Raw genomic sequence first — 17,921 nt, forward strand, 5'->3', positions numbered from 1 at the left:
TTGGTAATTTTGGTTGCATTTAACTCTTGCGTGGAGTACTCTAATGCACTTCAATGTTTTGTTATATTTTTCCTCAGTGTTTGCCGTCTTCCTAGCAATTTTATTACATCAAGACTGATGTAACAGAAAAAGCAAACTATTTGAAAGGGTCTGACACTTTCTAAAAGAATACTATGTCTTTATTTTAAAGTGGAGATATAAATATCAGATTCTTTTTTGCATTGATCTAGTACAAGAATCTAGTATTCTTATACAACTATAAGCCAGAATATCTTGAAAGAAAGCCAAAAAGATTAATAAACTTAGAACTCTGAAAAGTTCTTAATGCATCCCTTCAAAAATTTAATGTATTATAAAACATGGGGGAGCGGGGGCAGAGAGACAACGTTTGCTACAGCAGGTATCATTGCCTGGCAGCATTTAACGATATCAAAAATGCTGTTGTTGATTACAATTTAACTTCTTTCACGAGGTGACTCCAATCTTAAAATTAACAGCCCAGGATGTCAGAGGAGAAAGAACTGCATTTCTTCCCACCAATACATATGTATGGAGAGGACCCACATGGGGTCGAGTGAAGAAAAAAAATTTTTCATATGTCATCATCTGGCAATAAATGTCTAAGGCCAAAGGCCCTGTTAACCTTTACAAAGATCAAGGTGTTGCTGATAGTAAAACAAAACCCTTTAGTTGCCTTTGAGAAGGTAACATTAGGACATCCGTGTGCGAGATGTTGGCTACTTATTCCTCCAGCAGACGGCGTGCGGGCCCTGTAAAAGAATCTCATCATTATCTTTCCCTCAGCTGGTTGGGCTGTTGGTTTATTTGCTGACGTATAGTTGCCTTAAAATATTATATTAGTTTCAGGTGTACAACATAGTGATTTGATATTTTAATAAAATAAAGAGAGGATGAAAGTTCGTTGTTAAAAACTAGGAATTACGCCAACGTCAATATCATTTAGCACTGCTTTTTTCTGACCTTTTGCAGTATAGATAAGGAATACTTGGCTAAATATAATTAGCATCTTTAGAAATGTAACAAGGTTTAATCGTAAAAATATTGCTAGTGTCAATGTATTGGGCCTTGGGTTTTTCAGTGCAATATTGCCCGTTACACATGGCCCAGATGTCCATCACTGGTGTCTCACCCACTGACCGTTCTCCCTGGAAAGCATTTAAAATGCCCCACTAAGGTCTCAACTCTTGATAAGACATTCTCTGTGTGTAATGCACCGCCATAAACTGACTTCTTAACTCTTTTCCTGTGTTGGTTTTTCTTTTTGGTTTTTGGGGGGGTTTTTTTTGTTTTGTTTTTTTTACCCACACCATATCCCCTCCTGTTTTCTATAGCTAAATTCTGATTACTCTGATTTCAATTCTTCATTCTTTTTTATCTGCAGTCACCAGCTCTCACCACGGTAAATTCTATTTTGATCTTTGCCTTTCCCTCTTACAAAACTGTGCGTGCACGTTCACAGTCCGCAGGGCCACTAGCAGAGACACGAGTAGCAGAATTGTAAATGAAAATGGAGAGAATTGGCATAGAGGTGGACGTCCTAACTTCCTCATCACGCCTCCACCACCAACTCTGTGAGTCCCAATTTTCTCATCTCCAGAACCAGGAGATCAGAACACCGTCCTTCAGTTCTTAATTCTGATTCTTTTCCACAAAATTAAGCACTGACCAACATAACATGCCTACAGATGTTACCACGGAAGTAAAGATGGACAAATGATGCCCAAAACGGAAACCAACAAGTAAATCCAGAGAAAATATAACGTGGTGTTTATTCTCTTCCTTTTGGATTGCTTTTCTGGGACTGTCTACTGGTAAGAGAATTTGAGAATTCTTATTAAAAACATTTTAGTCTAATAATATCTGTGGAATAGCTTGGTAAAGGATAGCATTAAGCAACAGGTTAAAGACAGTGAACATTTTGCAGGCCAATACAATTTTCCTGGGCCTAATGCTTAATAGCCTTTAAAAAAAAATTATGTTAGAATCTAACGGCACAGACCTATTCAACAAAAATTATGCTTCCTTCATAGGACACTATTCAGTCTTTTGAAAAAATGTCTAGTAAAATAATGATGTGAAAAAATTTACGATAAGTATAAAGCTGTTAGAAAAGATTTGCCATGGGATTCCAGTGTAGCTGAGGGGGGCACTACTTACCATTTCTAGCCCAAATTTTGGTCTCTCATATCATTCCCGACTGAAAATAGCCAGAGCCCTTTGAAGAAACAGTTGACTCCAGGTTAGGGAAAGGGAAACACAAGGTGAGCCCAGGTTATCTGGGGACTAAAAGTAAAGAAGCTTTCAAAGACCAATGGGGTCATGTCAAAAGGGCACAAAAGCCAGGTTGATGTAGTTCTCACTGGCCTAATTTGACACCATTTGAGCCCAATTACCAAGATCGTAGTTAACTGAAATTCACTGGGTCCATGAAAATCCATAAGTCATTCGTGATTATCAAATGAGTCACTAAAACCACTTTGTCACCAGTGGAGGTAGCCATTAAACCAACCCCTTACTTTGAAAACTTTATGCCTTTATTCTGCCTTTCCAGGAAGACCTTTATTTCTCGAAACCAGTAGCCCTCGTTGATAAGGGAAAGCTGACTTAAAGAAGAATACCAGCTAGTAGAGGTAGATGGTGACAAACAGAAATGTAAAATCATCATTTTGCAGTCCCCAGTGAAATCACTGACTCAGACAAGGATTATCAGTTGGTATTAAAATTATTAGATGAGGGATGGATGGGGAAGTGAATTTTGTACGTGCTTTGCCCAAATAACATCAAAAAAGATCACACTCATGACAAGGACGAGATCTTAACTGTACGACGGAGGAGGAGGGAGGCCAGAATTGTACAATATGAAGAATAACGCCATCTTCACACTAATTCAGCGACCAAACTTGGCAGCTCTAATGGTGGAACAACCAGGTACTGTGCGTCCCCAAGTGGACTGCCTATGTGTCTACACATCACCAGGGATGTATTCTCAACTAAAGCATTTAAGTTGAATCTGTCAAGCCTTCACGTGTAACTTTCAGTTTACAAGAAAGTACGTAGAAGAATAAAAGCTGCCACAGAGAAATAATCAGACAAACCCAGACGATGAAACATTTTACAGGACAGATCAGTGTCATGAAAGAAAAGACACTTCTAGATTAAAGGAGAGGTAAGGAATACAACTAGGCTGCTGTAACTGGGGCTGGATCCTGATTTGGACAGACCAGACCATCATATTTTGAGGACAACTTGTGAAATGTGCACTACGTATACTGAAAATTGTAATTAATTTTGTGAAATGGGATAACGTTTTTAGCCATGTAGAAGGAAATATTTAATGTGTGCTAAAGTAAAATCTTCCAAAACTGTTCATGCTCGTTAACACAAAAAAAAAAATCAATCGTGGTGAAGTGTTGGCTTGGAGACAGGCCTGGCTTTGACACCTGACTTCATTTACCAGCTGGTCAAGGCATTTAAACTGTGTGCCTTAGTTACGTCTTATGCTATACCTACCTTTGATAGGTAACGGGAACTATATGAGATATGCACAGTTTAACAACTAACTACTGTACTTTTCCCATTAACCTCCTGCTGCTTGACCTGTTTGTCTTCTCTTCTACATTTTTAAAATTCTCTTCTTTGTTCCTCGCTGTTTTAAGCTTTCGTTTGATTTCATTATTTCCACTGATGATTCTTTCGATCTCTCTGTGTACTAGGAGCATTCAGTGTGAAATTATCCCTTGTTATCTCTGTGCTGTTGAGTACTTTGATTACATAATTATCCACTTCTCTTAGGTCTTTTGTCACTAAAAAATTCAACAGTCTGTGCCACGTTGTCACTTTGTGAATCAGTCTTCACTTAGGACAGTATGTTTTTCTTATTGACTCTTCATAATCTGCTTCCGTGTTTATTTCCTAAAAAATAACACTCCCTCCCTCTCTCTTTCCTTCCTTCCTCCCTCCCTCCCTTCCTTCCTTCCCTCCTACTCTCTCCAGCTTATCTCTCCCTCCCTCTCTCTCTCATTCGAGATAAAAGGGAGATCACCTTTTCTCCCTGCATGTTCCCACACTTTGCATGTCTCCACGTCTCCTGTATCTCGCTCTTCGGTGGAGTCCGAGCCAAGTTTGCCCCTGACGTGCTCTGCTGACCCCTGAGCTGCTTCCGTGTCCACCCTCCAATTCTCCAATTCCCGCTCTGACCTCTGCCACCCTCACTTGTCAGAAACAGCTGTGCTGAGGTCCTCCTTAACCTCCTCTTTCTAAACTGAATCCAAAATCCTCATTGTGATTGTTAACACTCACATTTTTCAGCTGCTTGTGATTAGCATCTGATCTCGCCTGTAACCATTTACATTTAACTGGCTTTCTTACTTTTCCAGTAATTTATTGAACTCTCACATTTAATTGCAGCCTACTTGTCCCTTATTTGCACATAATGAATTCTTCCCCACGTTTTCATCATATGTACTTTCCAATTCCTACAATTTCTGTAAAAAACAACAGAAGCATTCTATTTTCTGGAGCAAATTCACCCAAGAAGACTGACTCTGTTGAAGAACCAATGTTGAAAGATAAAATGAAAATGACAATAGGGCAAAGGTCATTTGTCCCTTTTAAATCTCTTACCTATCTCCTTAGGGATCTGAATATACAGATAAATAAAGAGAGTCACTAATATACAGACAAGAGCTTTTCAGAGCAGAAGTCAGCAGAGGTCCTCCCCCCTCACAGGGTAAGTATGCTTCCCAGCAGTTCCAGGGGTCCTTGTCACCTTCGTGTAGCCTGGTGGAATCAGCATGGCCCTGGAGCCAGATCTCAGTTTAATCCCTGAGTGGCCCTGGAAAAGTGACTCAGAGCTCTCATGTCTTCATCTATAAAATTAAATGCACGGTTTCACCTTAACATCTCCCAAAGGTGAGAAAATTAAAAGTTGTGTCAAGATATGTATTTGTTAACTACCCGCTTCCCAAAGAGAGAAATACAGGCAAAAAAGTACTTCTCCCAGTAGCAGCTATGGTTTCCCTTCCTTCTGGGTTCTGGAGGAAATTGGCTCTGACTTCCATTCCACGTCCATGAAGTCAGAATCCCTTGCCCCAAGCTCCTTGCTTCCATTTAACTAGTTGGATTTATGAACAGTCACCCCACTGCCCCTCACGTGAGGTTCCTGTCCTGTACTACGTTGACACCGATGTCAAATTAGACGGTGGTTTCCTCACCCACCCAAACCTCCCAAAAAGCAAAGCTCAGCAAAAACCAGACTCCCCACACAAGGCCTGCTTTCTTCGGCAGCTGACGCTGATAAAAGGAGATTGCAGGGAAAGGAGAATGAACTGTTACAGCAACACAAACAACTTCAGTCAAACGCTCAAAAATTCTGTCTTCGAAACTCCTTTCCCCGTCATCCCTAGGGGTTTTTTCTTTGGCCACCTTGTTCCATGCTGCACCCCCAGGCTTAGGCCATCAGGCCAGCTACATGCTCCCTGTTTGGAGGTCAGTGCTCCCTGGAACTCTAAATTCTCTTTCTAGTTAGTGGAGCCAGTTACCTCTTCTCTGTCTCTCATCCTAAGCTTAGCCCCTCAACTGAACCTGCGGAGGTCCTCTGCAGAAGACGGTGGGCAGGTCATTCAGTGGGATTTGACTTCCTTAGAAGTTGTGAAGAGCATGCTCCCTATCATTACATAATGGTTTGGGTTCTCATGAAAGTGCGGCTATAGTTTCTCAGTCTATTTATTTGTTTTTTAATGCCATTTACCTAGAGTTCATAGAGCTAAGAACAGAGAGCTACTTCAGCGTAAACGTAAGAAGTAGAGTGCACAAATGGTCAAGGCTACGTGCAAGTGCAGTTTGGGTTCGGTGTTCTCAGAGAGCTGTAGTGCTTTAAAAAAAGGCCTTAGTTAATACTGTTCAAGGTCTCCTGTTATCAGTAAATGGCCTTGATCGTGGCTGTTGGGTTCAGAGTTGAGCAGTCTCCATCTATAACCTCCCGACTCCTGTTGATTTTGGAGGTTTTACAGTTCAGGGCCAATGCTTGCCCTCTCTGAGCTTTCTAACCTACACACAGATGCACGCTCGAGCTCTACTGTGATTTCTCTGTCCTTCACAGATACAGGTGTGAGTTTACCTCTTTGTGTCAACCTATTATTTATAAGCTTTGAAAAGTGTGCCATGTCAAGGTGAACCAAAACAAAGAGAAGAAAATAATCCTAAATTAATGAACACATCTCAATAGAACCAACTTTGCATCCTCCTGCTTTATTTGAGATAGGTATTTTTAAACACTTGTCGCACCTAGCGTGTGGCCCATATAAGATGAACCCGATGTGAACCGGAGGCTGGCGCATGGAGAAAGTTCTTTCTTTCTTTGCGCTTCGGTTAAGCAGCCAACAAAAACAGCATCTCCCCTGATTTCATTCAGCTGCTTGAACCAGCTTTCCAATTAAGCTTTCATAGATTAACATCATGGCAATGGACTCACCGGATTACGTGTTTGAATTTGTGTATTTCTCAAATGCCTGTGTCTCCTACGTGTTTCCACAGGAGCTGGGTGGTGTACAGAGGCAGCATGGCTCAGAGGAGAGAAAGTGACTATAACCTGAACCCTAGCCTTTATTCCCCACTTACCATCAGTGAGACCTTGGACGAATCACTTCCCTCCTGCAAAATGTTATACAACATAATAAATTTATGTTGCATCTACCATCTTTTGATTTAAGGCTTCCTTGCTTTGCTCATTACTACCTGTAAAGTAGGGATTATACCTTTTAGTTGTTCTAACATTTGTTTATGTCATAAGGGCTCTGTGCTTTTTAAATAATCTGGAATTTGATGAAAAATAAAGTCACTCTCTTGGTAGCTGTTATGATCTTATTGTCATCCCCCAAAGTCCTCTCAACATATGATCATAATAACCACAAGATGACTCAGAAGCCTGCATATTTCTCCCAAAACAGGAAATCAGTGTTGATCAGTTCTTGGAAGATTCTTTCAACTTTCAAACGCTTTCAAGATTTCTTGAGGATTGTGGCCATAATGGAAAGAGATAAAATATAGATGTAACGTATTAGTCATTTATGCCCTTAGTTAAGTATTATTTGAACTTTCTTTGGATGAATTAACTTACATTTATCTTAGGTTAACTCCATCCATGCTTTTCTCCCCATTTTGCTAGCTTTGTCAGAAAAGTCTGAATGTTTTTTTTCCTGTTTTAGTTTTGAACTCTAGACAAAATTCTCCAGAAGTCAGTTTGGTTTATGCATATCTAAGCTCACAGATGGACTTAACCGGTTGTATGCAGAAAGCAGGATTTCTATGAGAGCAAAACTTCTTCTAACCCAGCATTTTTTAATGAGCATCGCTTCTAATCAGACAAATCCCAGAACCCACCCCAAGCAAACGGAGGGAAAATCAACCCTACTTCGCAAAGACTGTAATATCACTTTTAGTCTGCCATATTTCATTTTCCAGAAACATCCATCTCAAATATTTTTACCTAAAGTGTCATTTCAAAAGGCCAAGATGGATTCTAAGAGTGACAGAGGCAATATCTGACCTAAGATACAGAGAACTTTTTCTTTGTTTGTTTTGGACATAAGTACACCCACATGTAATGTAATATGTAATGATATAGCACAATTCCAATGACCTATTTCGGGGATTTATTGATATTCTCCTTGTTATATGGCTTCAGAAAATACCCACTCCAGGCTAGGATAAGTTATTTCAATAGAATTTGTGGCTGGTTGGATAGGGAGAAGATATCATTCTTCCAAAAGCAGTTAATATTCATATTCGTATTCAAAAGTAATACTGAACCCTGAAAATAATGTCTCAGGGTCTGGCAGTTGTGCTTTATCTACCTTAATAAACAAGTAACACTTGTTCTTATTTTCAATCCAGTATCTCAATTAACATCTGAGGACCAGCTAATAGCAGCTAATAGCTACCAGTTAGTACACATGGCCTGTGGTATTCAAGGCTTTGCAGATAAAATCAGCTACAAAACAACCACCTGAGCAAAACTGCTCCATCTTTTCAGACTATAGGTTACGCCACTTGCTTTGTCAGCTTTGGAATCAAGCCACTGACTGAGGTCACGATATCACATGAACAGACCCAGTGGATGGGAGCTTCCCAGCAGGTGTGCGTGAACAGATGCCAGGAGGGCAGAGAGGGCCAACGCCTGGTGAGTTGGTTGGGTCCTGGGACCCTTGGAATCCCTAGACCAATGACCCCCAGCTTCAAGCAGGCCCTCCAGTTACCCCATGTGCCAAAATAGAATGATTTTCCATGTGTCCATGATGGGAGAAAAATAATGGATAATAAATACAAATTTTTAAGTATTTGCGGTGGAAGGTCATCTAGTCTAACATCTAGACTAATTTATCTGACAACAGCAAGGTTTCACAGCATTGATTTTACCAGCTGATTTTTTTCTTGTGGTGGTAAGTACACATAAAATTACCATCCTAACCATTTTGAAGTGCACAGTTCAGTAGTGTTAAGGACATTCACACTGCTGTGCAGCCGATCTCCGGAACTCTTTTCATGTGACAAAACTGAAATTCTGTACCCCTTAAACAACAGCAATCTCCCGATCCCCCTGGCAACCACCGTTCTCCTTTCCACCTCTACAAATTAGACTACTCTAAGTACCTCATGTAAGTGGAATCATACAGCATTTGTCTTTTTGTGACTGGTTTATTCACTTAGCTTAAAGTCCTCAAGGTGCATGTGTGTTGTAGCAGGTGTCAGAGTTTCCTTCCTTTTCAAGACTGAATAAGATCCCACTGGGTGCGGCCACCACATTTTGTTTAACCCACTGATGGTTCTGGATGTTCTTATCATCTACACAAACTTACTTGACCTTCTGGAAAAAAATCATGGTATCTAGAAGGCATTCATTATGATCCACTTTCATTTACTATCCCTACTAATTAAATGCATCTGCTCATAAATCAGCCACAACATTTGATCTATTTGCCTTGAATGTTATATAAGCAAAATGGGGCAAAAATGATTAGAACTCTAGTCTGGGCCAAAGCACTTGTGTGTGACACTGAATGGAATACCTTTGATGCTTGGATTCATCACACGACTGTATGAGTGAGGGCTCTTGGTTGCCAGGACTCAGCCGGAATCTAAAGAGAATCTAAGGCGTAGGAAGGTCTGAAGCTGCTGCTCTTCGGGTTCTGAGAATCTTGTCTTCCAGGACTTTTCACGGTGAGATGTTGGCTTTTCCGTCCAGTCCAGCACTGCCTTTCATCTGAGGCCCTTCCCATGAGAGGCGGAGTCTGTGCTCTGCCATTCTTGATGTTGAACCATCTTATTTTTCCTTCAGTACCATCTCTCTGTGGATAATGCACTTAAATATATTGCCTACTATGTAAACTAGTACAGAAAGTTCTCATTTTTATCCCCAGAACACTCTGAAACCAAGGGCATTAAGCAAACCCTTGTAATAATAACTAAAACTTCTGGAAGGCTTCCTTTGTGCTATGCAGTGTTTTAGACACTCATTTGCTCCTCATAGCAGCTCTATAAGGTTGGCGCTTTATTATCACCTTTTTAAAGATAAGGAAATTGAGGCACAGAGAGATCAAGATTATAAGGCAAGTAAGTAGAAGAGCGGAGAAGTGAATGCGGCATCCCGGTTCCAGAATCCAGGCTCCTGGCAGCTGTGGTAGGCAGCCTCTAAGATGGGCCCAATGAGCCCTGCCTTCTGGTATTCATGTCCTTGTGTGTGGGCTGAAATTTTTTTTTAATTCAGATATAGGTGATGTACAACATTATATAAGTTACGTGTGTACAACATAGTGATTCCCAATTTTTAAAGGTTATACCCGATTTATAGTTACTCTAAAATATTGGCTATATTCCCTGTGCTGCAAAACACATCCTTGTAGCGTATTTATTTTACGCATAATAGTTTGTATCTCTTAATTCTCTACCCCTATCTTGCCCCTCCCCCTTTCCCTCTCCCCACTGGTAGCCACTAGTTTGTTCTCTGTATCTGTGAGTCTGTTTCCTTTTTGTTATATTCACTAGTTTGTTGTATTATTTAGATTCCACATATAAGTGATTTCATAGAGCTCTTTCTATCTGACTTATTTCACTTAGCATAATACCCTCCAAGTCTATCTATGTTGCTGCAAATGGCAAAGTTTTCATTCTTTTTTAATGGCTGAGTAGTACTCCATTGTGTGTGTGTGTGTGTATATATATATATATATATGCTACATCTTCTTTATCCATTCATCTGTTGACAGACACTTAGGTTGCTTCCATACCTTGGCAATTGTAAACAATGCTGCTATGAACATTGGGTTGCATGTATCATTTTGAATTAGTGTTTTGGGGGGTTTTATGGATATATACTCAGGAGTGGAATTGCTGGGTCATATGGTAGTTTTATTTTTACTTTTTTGAGAAACCTCCACAGTGTTTTCCACAGTGGCTGCATCAATTTACATTCCCACCAACAGTGCAAGAGGGTTCCCTTTTCTCCACACCCTCTCCAGCATTTGTTATCTGTGGTCTTTCTGATAATGGCCATTATGACAGGTGTGAGATGATATCTCATTGTGGTTTTAATTTGCATTTCTCTGATGATTAACGATGTTGAGCATCTTTTCATGCGCCTGTTGGCCATCTGTATGTCTTCTTTGGAAAAATGCCTATTGAAGTCTTCTGCCCATCTTTTAATTGGGTTGTTTGGTTGTTGATGTTGAGTTGTATGGGCTGTTTATATATTTTGGGTATTAACCTCTTATCAGTCATATCATTAGTAAATGTTTTCTCCCATTCGGTAGGTTGTCTTTTCGCTTTGTTGATGGTTTCCTTTGCTATGCAAGAGCTTTAAGTCTAATTAGGTCTCATTTGTTTATTTTTGCCTTTATTTCCTTTGCTTTAGGAGAAAGATCCAAAAAATATTGCTGCAATTCATGTCAAATAGTGTTCTGCCTATGTTTTCTTCTAGGAGTTTTATGGTTTCTGGTCTTACCTTTAGGTATTTAACCCATTTTGAGTTTACTTTTGTATATGGTATGAGAAAATGTTCTAATTTCATTGTTTTACATGTAGCTTTCCAGTTTTCCCAGCACCACTTATTGAAGAGACTCTTTTCCATTTTATATTCTTGCCTCCTTTGTCATAGAGTCTCCCTTCCTCCCTTCCTCCCTTCCTTTCTTCTTCATCTGTGTGAGTGTGTCTGTGTGTGCCCGCATATAGAAAACCCACTTGCAGTCTTCTCATCTGGTACAAATACACACTCTGACCAGAAACTTTTTTCTTAGATTCCCACAAAATTATAAAATTATTTTCATCCGGGTTCAGTATTTTTTTTCCAATATTTTTCAGTTTAGCTTAGAAATACTGAGGAACTACACCCATCTTGTATATTTTATGAATAAATTTGAGCATAAGAACCTCTTTAACAAATTGGTCAATAAAAATAGAGGCCAAGCATGTATTTGATCTGTGAGTCAGCACCCTTTCTTCCTCAGGCCTTTGCCCTGTCATCAGGAGAGGGTTCCTTAGACTCCTCCTTTGAGGAGCCATCACGGTTTGGGACATTCAGGAAGGTCCAGATCATTTACTAATTTGTGGGTTTTGACATCTGATATCTGTGCACAGGATTGAGACACTCACCTCGCGAGCAGACACCTGATCATCATCCCAACATCAGCATCTTAACTCCATTCTTCGTGGCAGGCATATTTTGTGGAGGAGTTATATGTTACGGTGGTATTTGTAAATTTAGATGGTCTTAAAAATACATCTCTAGGGGCTGAGGGGCCGCTTAATCTGTTTGTTTTTATTTTGTTTCTTCTCAGAGCTCCTTGGCTTGCATCATTTTTAGTTTGCCATCTGGTTTCGAGTTACTTCATGATTTCAAAATACTTTTTCCCTGCCCTTATTTTATATAAATGCAAAGTATTACTTAACTCTGTGTGTGTGTGTGTGTGTGTGTGTGTGTGTATGCACACGCGCATTTTAACCAGGCCATATTTGGGCAAGAGTTCAGTTTTCTACGCTTACCAATCAGCTTTGCCACTGCCCTTAAACGACTTTAGATTCAAAGGCTACCTGACTTACCAAAAATACAGCGATGTTTACATCATTTCACCAGAGGTAACCAAGGTGAATACTTTGCAAACAGCTATTGACCATAGGTCCCCTGCCAAAGTTTCAAAGACCATGAGACAGCATTGGAAGAAACCCAATGAGAGTTTTTAGTTTGGAGCACTGAGCCCCAAGGTTGTTTTGCAGGATTTATAATGGCACACAAGGGTTGATAAGGGCAAAAGAACTTCGATGAATAAAGCAAACAGCTTCCCAGAAACCAAGCTCTTAGTGTTTTGTAAGTGAACAGTCAGATAGAAGAGGCAACCATATTGTCCCTGAAACAGGGCCAGTGCCAAAGAGCGTTGTCTCCAGGCCTGACAGCATGATTTGGGGAAGACATCTTCACCCTTCTGGGACAGTGGCCACCCATCTGCCACTTCATCCTCTAACATAGGCTGGAGTCTGTTCCTTCTGCAGGTAGAGGTGACACTTTAAATACCTCCACCCCTCCCAAAAAAAGTACCATGTTATTTTAAATCCACCCTTAGGTGTGTGTGGTGTTCGAATTAGATCCATCAGGGCTTCTGACATGATTGGACTAGACTCCGAACTCCTTGCGGGCAGGAACTGAGTCTTTTCATCTCTGTAAATCACCATTCCTGATGCCGTGGGGGGTGCAGCCGGAGCCCAGCAGCCCTTAACTCTTTCATGCATATGAAAGATGGATACTGTGAGATGAGGAAGGGGCCACCAAAGATACACCTCACTTCCTAATTTTGCTTTGCCTTGTTTTCAAGTGCTGCACTCGCATAATGTTGGGTTAGTCCAGCAGTTAAAGAGGGGTCATTCTGGTTGCATGAACGCTACAGGCTCTGGGTAGTTACAATATTTGTTATCTGTTAGCACCTAAGGGACCCACCGCCTGCATGTAAATACAAGGTACCAGGGGAGGCTGAGGCTTGGTCTGTGGTCCCTTTAGTCCTGAAATCACGTGCTTACCCAGTGGAAACGGGAGTGGGGAGGGGCCTACGTGTATATAGAGGCTTATGCTCTGTTTCTAAGTCTTGGGTTGGAGTGAATGAAGGGGTAAGTTGACCACACAGCAACAAGGATGAGGTTGAGACCGAACCCACGTTCTCACAGGAGAGCTAAGCTCCAAGGGCGAGAAAGGACTGTTAGCAGTGGTTCTCAGCCTCTTCATTCTCATCCCAAGCAGATCAGCTGGGTCTCAGGGCTGTAAGCTTCTTTCCTTAGAAAGCAGTTCAGCCGTTTCTGGAATGTGCCCCTCCTCATACCTGCATCACGAACAGCTCGTCACAGCATTCCTGAGAGAAGTTTTGGTAAATACAACTTTCTTCCCTCAATTGCATTGCAACCCCCAAGGGTTGGCTCCCGGGGCAGAGCTCAGCCAAGCCACCCCTGGTCTGACTTTGATTCTGACGCAGCTGCACACAACACAGGAGAGCAGGCTGAGGTCTAGGAAGCAAAACCTCGGATCGGCTGCTTGAGAAGTTGTCCAGGCTCTTGAAGAGCAAGCTGTGCAGGGGGCTGTGAGGGGTGAGTTAGCACGCGGGACAGGCTGGAATTTCAAATGCAGAATCTTTATGAAAGTAAGTATCAAGGAAGATCTGAAGAGAAGTAAACAAGGAGAGAAAAATAAAAATAGTGAGGCAATGTCCGCGTTAGAAAGGCTGGGATGCGCCAGTGTTTCAGTGACTTAGCATGATGCCAATTTCTTTCTCATGGATGCAACCTCTAGGTGGCTTTTCTCCGTCATGTGCTTATCTCTGACACACCACCTGAGGTCACCATGGCAAGAGGAAAGAGCACCGCGGATTCTGAAGAAGGTTTTTAAAGGCCAGGCTGGGAGTGTCCTACAGCACTGTGGCCTTGTCCTGTTGGCCAGAACCCAGACGTGCGACCCCAACCTAACTGCAAGAGAAGCAGGACTGATAGGAAGAGGATGATGAGATGGAATTGGATGAACCCATATCATTGTCTCTGCAACAATCCGCCCTTCTGATCACCTCAGAACAATTCCCTTCTTCTCCTCCATAGAACATATTCAGCCCCTTCCTGAAGGATTCCCCCCCACTCGACAGAGCCATCAGTCTGGGGTCTTTGGCAGAGACCCCATCAAGTCAGAGGTGCTTCCTCTTGATCTAGAGACCCATGAACTGAAGAGCCATGCACTTGGCTGAGGGACCGGGGCGGGGAAGGGGCAGGGCAAGTGCAAGGAAAACGCTCCCATTCGGCATGGGGAAGGGTGGTGGGACACAGCGGTCACTGCTCTGGGGACATTGGGAAACTCCCCCGTGAGACGCAGTGAAGACCTTCCAGCACAGGGTGAGGGGGTCCTTGGCTCGTCCTGGGTCGTGCCGTTCAAGGGGGATCCCTCGGCCATGGGTCTCCGCTCACCGTGCCTGAAATGGGCGCAGAGAGGGGAGTCCTCCTGGGGGGCTGCACAGCCATCTCAGCCAGCGTCCTGTTCAAGACCTTGAAGATGGGATGAAAGTGCCCTTGATGGAACCTGTGTGTGATGGCGTTGGCATTTAGCGCCCCGAAGGCAATAGTAAAATTCATGGGGATGAGAATCGAGGCCCCTAAGTCACCCCCTAATCCACACACACACACACACACGCACACACACACACACACAAGGAAGGGTGGTTGAGGCTGACCCAGGAGCCCTGCCCCCCTCCCCCCCCCGGGTGAAAGCCCCCAGCTCCGTCCATCGCAGCCAGGGATCCGTGGGCCCCCCCGGTCCATCTGGCCACGGGCAGCACTACGGCCTCCCTAACTTTCTTCTTGCTTCTTCTCCTTTCTCTGCTTGTCTGAGCTGAACCGCATCCTCCCAAAATTCACACATGGAAGCCCTAACCCCCAGTACCTCAGATTGTGACTGCATTTGGAAATGGAGATTTTAAAGAGGTGATTAGGGTTAAATGAGGTCATGGGGGGGTAACCTAATCCAGTATGACTGGCTCCTTATAGGCACAGGATGTGACCGCACAGAGGAAAGGCCACATGAGGACACAGAGAAGACGGCCATCTGCAGGCCAAGGAGAGGCCTGAGGGGAAACCAGAGCTGCCCATGCCTGGACCTTGGACATCCAGCCTCCAAGACGTTAAGCCACCCAATCCATATTATTTTGTTGCGGCAGCTCTAGAAAATGAATACCCTGGTCTGTCCCATTTCTCAAATTCTTCTTTACGTCCCGTCAGCCTTCTCCCCTCCCCTCCCCACAATTAGTGACACAGCTAAACGGAAAGAAAAGAAAATGGACAAGCTTTGAGGTAAAATTAGAAATACCCTCCTGCCTCTTGTTTTCCTCAGCTACAAGCTGAGTGAATATGCATAACTCGGAGACGCCGTGATTCTGCACCACCTCCTGTAAAACACCTCCTTCAAAAGCACTGAGATGACCCCCTCTGAATCATCGTGTTCCATCTCCTATCCTCTTTTGAGACATCTGTTTTCAAGGTAAATTAATACCATTGCTTAGCTGATTTGAAATATTCATCTTTCAACAGCATTTCCCCCTCTTTTCTCTCGCATTGAAAAATTATGCAGAACAGAATGGTCATGTGATGTGATGGATTAAATTAGCTTTTGTGCATTTCTCTGGGAATTTAAGTCCCACTTCTAACATATTTTCTTCAATAAAATATGTTCAGAGTTCCAAACATTCTATTCGCAAGTGAATATTTGGAACATACTCCTTATAAACTGGGACTGTCTAAACATAGTTGAATGAAAGCAGTCATAAATCTTGACAGGTTTTTTTGGCAATAAGCTTTTATCATTATGAGACAAGCAGCTTGACCTAATTATGATAAGAGTAGAAATCTAAGAGGTGTCTGGCATGACAGCTTCACCCTCCCGCCTAGAAAAGTGTACAATGTGTGGGTTACCTCACCAGGCCACGGGCAAAGGTCTGATTATAACCCAAAACAGGCCTAGCCCCTCAGCAGGCTGAACACCTCTGAAACTTCACTGAATAAAAAAATAGAGTATTAATATGGCGCATTCAGTAAATTAACGACTGAATCGGAGGACGAAAAGTTCTGTCCGATTCCCACCTGGCCTCTGCTCCACTTCTGTCTCTGATGCTGCTGGCTGGGCCCCCCTGCCCCTCTGAGACCCTCCACTGGATTTTAGCAAAAAGCAAACTGCCTTATCACACAGCGTGGGCCTGAGCACAGGCCAGCTGTGTTCTCAGTTCTGTGTGTAACTCTTGCCCAATATTTTAATAGACGGGAGATCAATAGAGAGAAGCAGAAAGGTCTGCTCTCAAAGCAGCAAAACAAAGCATTTGCAACTTGTTGGTGCCTGGGCTCAGAAAAACAGAGACACTGGAGTACACACCACCTCCACACAAATCATTCCTTCCCTTCGTCACCATCTTCAAACGTGTGTGCTCCTACTATGCGTGAGACGCTGGCTAGGAGCTTCTGTGAGCTGTACAGTTCAGCAGAATAGAACTACTCTCCATGTTGGGCTGGCATTCCCTGGAATCACTCCCAAAAAGTGATGAAGCAAAGGTACTTATGGCCAAATTTCTGAGAAACTGACTGCTGACTCTGCTTGATGGTCAGGTTTCCATGGCCAAAGCACTCCCAGGAGCACCTGCCCTCTCTCGTCAGCAACATACCCAGGTCCCTCACTCCCAGGGACAGTCCTTGATGACAGGCTGTGTTACCTAGAACACTGGATACTCGAGGGGATGCTGTCACCAAGCTCTCTGGACCTCCTCCCTAATCACATTTTCAGTGACGCTCTAAGACAAACTGAAGAAAAATAGTTTCCCGTACCTATTTCCCTACATGTATATATATTTTTTAAACTATGGAAACCATTTATTAGAAAACAATGGTAAAGTGATAATTGAGTGTTATGTGAGTTTATTTTCCAGGTTCACGTTTTGAGCTAATGAGAGTCATCTTGAATTTGCCCAGTTTGGGGAAAGGAGAGACCAGATCTAGTCATGGCTCTGCCATCACTTAACAATCGATGTCAATGACCTTGGGAGTGTCAGAGCCTCTAGAACTGCTGTTGGTCTGTAAGGCAAAAGGATGAAGTTAAGTTATTGCCATGGGCCTTCCTAATTTTATTACTAATTATGGAGAGAATGAGCTAAAGAAGCAGTCAGAAATAATGGTGAGATTGCCAATATGGACATCAATTAGGTCACTTTGGAGCACTGGGCTCTGTGTGAAGCTGGGACAAGAATTTGACAAGCTGGCTGTACATTCAATGAGATTAGATATTAGAGACCTGCTTAGTACAGAGTAAGGACTTAAGTATGAAATGCATCGGCTGAACTGACCCGCAGAAGTCACTGACTCCACTGTCTCTGGTTTGGATGGCGGGTTCCTTAATAGTAAATGTAAATGGGTTAATTTAGTGGATGCAGTATTTGCTGGGCCAACAGGAGGTTTCAGACCCAAGCCTGCCCTGTAACTTGCTGTGCAGCCTTCTTCACAAAATCACTTCTCCTTCACCAGATGTCAATTTCTAACTAAAATGAGAGCTTAAACTGGTGACTTTGAATCATCTACGGTGCTCTATGAAGCATCAGTGCCGCTGTTTTGATGTCACTTTCTAGGTTTGAGCCTCTGACTTGGTATCAGCTAAGGTGGATGGAGAAGGGGCTGGTGAGTATGGTGTTGGCATTTCATCCTCTATTAATGAGACTAAGGCCTTAATCGCAACTGCCTTGAAAATGTCTCACACTGATCCTGAGAGGAACAACGTGAGATTCCACAGTTAACAAGTCCAAGATGTTGGTGAGTGGGAAGAAGGCCTTCCTGTACAAAGGGGAGCAGAGTTGAACACT

At 42.6% G+C, this 17,921-nt stretch overlaps 1 long non-coding RNA gene across 2 annotated transcripts; it reads left to right on the forward strand.

Annotated features, from left to right (window-relative positions):
- Positions 1–300: 300 nt before the first annotated feature.
- LOC132508008 (uncharacterized) lies at positions 301–6,784 on the forward strand. 2 transcript variants are annotated; one of them, XR_009536378.1, is made up of 4 exons: positions 301–1,592; positions 1,707–1,832; positions 4,657–4,750; positions 6,556–6,784. It is a non-coding gene; the product is annotated as an uncharacterized LOC132508008 (long non-coding RNA). The 2 variants fall into 2 exon arrangements; XR_009536379.1 differs by lacking the exons at positions 4,657–4,750; positions 6,556–6,784 and adding an exon at positions 2,573–3,182.
- The last annotated feature ends 11,137 nt before the right edge of the window (positions 6,785–17,921 follow it).

Source organism: Lagenorhynchus albirostris, chromosome 17, assembly GCF_949774975.1.
Source record: "Lagenorhynchus albirostris chromosome 17, mLagAlb1.1, whole genome shotgun sequence".
In the NCBI taxonomy this organism is placed as follows: domain Eukaryota; kingdom Metazoa; phylum Chordata; class Mammalia; order Artiodactyla; family Delphinidae; genus Lagenorhynchus; species Lagenorhynchus albirostris.